Raw genomic sequence first — 2,500 nt, forward strand, 5'->3', positions numbered from 1 at the left:
AGGCAAACGGACCAGACAAGCCAATCCGATTGGTTTTGATCTAATAAAAGCGTCCCTTCCATCTCTGGTCGGGACTCTGTTTGCATGTATTAGCTCTAGAATTACCACAGTTATCCAAGTAACGTGGGTACGATCTAAGGAACCATAACTGATTTAATGAGCCATTCGCGGTTTCACCTTAATGCGGCTTGTACTGAGACATGCATGGCTTAATCTTTGAGACAAGCATATGACTACTGGCAGGATCAACCAGGGAGCTGCGTCAACTAGAGCTGAGCAGCCGGCCGCCCGGGAGTGTGTCCCGGGGGCCCGCGCGAACACGCAAGCGTCCGCTCAATTATTCTGCAAACAGGAGGAGGCCGAGCTCCCCTGCACGATACACCTCGAAACCCTCTCAGGTCCCGGCGGCGCGCAGCGCCGTCCTAGGTACTTGGTCGGTTTCGAGAGAGGCGCAATCGCCCGGAGTTAGGCGAGTAGACGGTTTTAGTGCGAACACCCTTGCTCCCAACTGAGCTTGCCGCTGCCGACAGAGGCCCGGGAGCGTGCTGTCGTGGCATTGCCGGCGGGAGACAACACGCGCCACCTATGGTGACCGGCAGCTCCAACGCCAGCGCCACACAAGGGCAAAGCCCCACTTGGGTGCAGAAGCGAACTCTCCCAGCACAGCGCACGCGCCAACACGTCCGCACAACTGCGATACAAACCACCTGCGAGAACCGCTGGGGCGACCGAGCAGCAGACGGCGTCGCGGCGCCGAGTGCCAGGCGGCGGCGCATCCTCAACGCACACAGTCCTCAATCAGACCAGCACACTGCAGATGTCCACCGCGCTTCGCACCGGGCTCGGCTGAACCAACGTTGGCCGCCAGGCGCCGCGTGCAGGGTGCGCCGCAGCGTAGCTGCACCGCCTGCCGGGCCCGTCGGCTGGCGCTCCTGCCACTCGGCGCCCCCCACCAGCCGCCTGTTGCGCGTGCGCCCACGCAGCGCGCGGCCAACACGCCGGGCGGCCCCCCTTCACCGGCCGGGAACAGTCCCACCAAGCCACCGCCGCGTATCGCTTCATACCCACATGGACCTAGTCACGTGTGTGGATGTGGCGGGTACCGCTGAAACAACCGGTTAATAGCTGTACCGATCGTCGCCATCACAGATTCACCTCCAGCGTGAACAACCGCTCAACAACGGATTTCCAGTTCATTTGCGTATCTTGGGCAGTAAACGTAGATGTCCACCTACATTTGCGAATTCAACAATTCTTGCATGCCAGGATGTCATGTGTCACGACACGCTACATCAGACCACATACACACTGCGACATGTGCAGAAGAGAACACGTGGAAGGTGGCCCGCGCACGTATGCGATGTCCCTTCCGCGATCCACTGTCAACCGGCATCTGCGGCATGTCCCAGATATGGAACGCGGTCCACCAGGGTAGCACTTTGTGTGAGGCAATACGACAAAGTCGGAATACACGCGTCACTACATCAGACGGCTCACGCTGACCTGACCTGACCTGACCTGACCTGACCTGACTCACCGCACCACCACCCCCAGCGACCCAGGGTGACATACAATGCGTTCGTACGTTCCTCCCACACGCCTCTACGGCGTACCACAGTGCAACCTAGCTGTTATTGGGAGACGAGACAAGTAGCATCGAGCACAACATATGGAAATTGAGATTCGACACCGTTGGGCACAGCCAGCGTACGGTCACACGTATCACACTACTTCACTCTGTACGTAACGACCGATGATCGGTACAGCGTGTGGGTTACGCGTACGACATCAGCGGACAATGGACACAGACCATACCACGACGTACACTGAGGGCGTCGACATCTGAATGCAACTGAACAGCTGCGAGGCTCATTTAACACTCAAACGCCAGACCGACCAGCTTGAGAGGACAGAGACACAAAGAGGGGGACAGAGGGGGGGGGGGGGCGGCGATATAGTCCTATTGCAGTACAATTGACAGTGGATAGCGGGAATATGTGGAAAGTAAGCAACACTCGCAAGACATCTACATGAGGATAACAACGACACCAGAGATTCCGAGCAGTGAACTATGTTAGGCAAAGGGACAACGTGGGTTAGGTTAAGGGACAACGTGGGTTAGGTTAAGGGACAACGTGGGTTAGGTTAAGGGACAACGTGGGTTAGGTTAAGGGACAACGTGGGATAGGTTAAGGGACAACGTGGGTTAGGTTAAGGGACAACGTGGGTTAGGTTAAGGGACAACGTGGGTTAGGTTAAGGGACAACGTGGGTTAGGTTAAGGGACAACGTGGGTTAGGTTAAGGGACAACGTGGGTTAGGTTAAGGGACAACGTGGGTTAGGTTAAGGGACAACGTGGGTTAGGTTAAGGGACAACGTGGGTTAGGTTAAGGGACAACGTGGGTTAGGTTAAGGGACAACGTGGGTTAGGTTAAGGGACAAATTGAGTTAGGTTAAGGGACAACGTGGGTTAGGTTAAGGGACAAATTGAGTTAGGTTA

At 56.4% G+C, this 2,500-nt stretch overlaps 1 non-coding gene across 1 annotated transcript in view; it reads right to left on the reverse strand.

The window, feature by feature from the left end:
- Positions 1 to 256, reverse strand: part of LOC126305315 (small subunit ribosomal RNA) — a 1,893-nt gene extending 1,637 nt beyond the window's left edge. Inside the window, exon 1 of the ribosomal RNA XR_007553382.1 lies at positions 1 to 256. This exon is cut by the window's left edge and continues 1,637 nt beyond it. This is a non-coding gene — a ribosomal RNA (small subunit ribosomal RNA).
- Positions 257 to 2,500: the final 2,244 nt, after the last annotated feature.

Source organism: Schistocerca gregaria, unplaced genomic scaffold (assembly GCF_023897955.1).
Source record: "Schistocerca gregaria isolate iqSchGreg1 unplaced genomic scaffold, iqSchGreg1.2 ptg000310l, whole genome shotgun sequence".
Taxonomy (NCBI): Eukaryota; Metazoa; Arthropoda; class Insecta; order Orthoptera; family Acrididae; genus Schistocerca; species Schistocerca gregaria.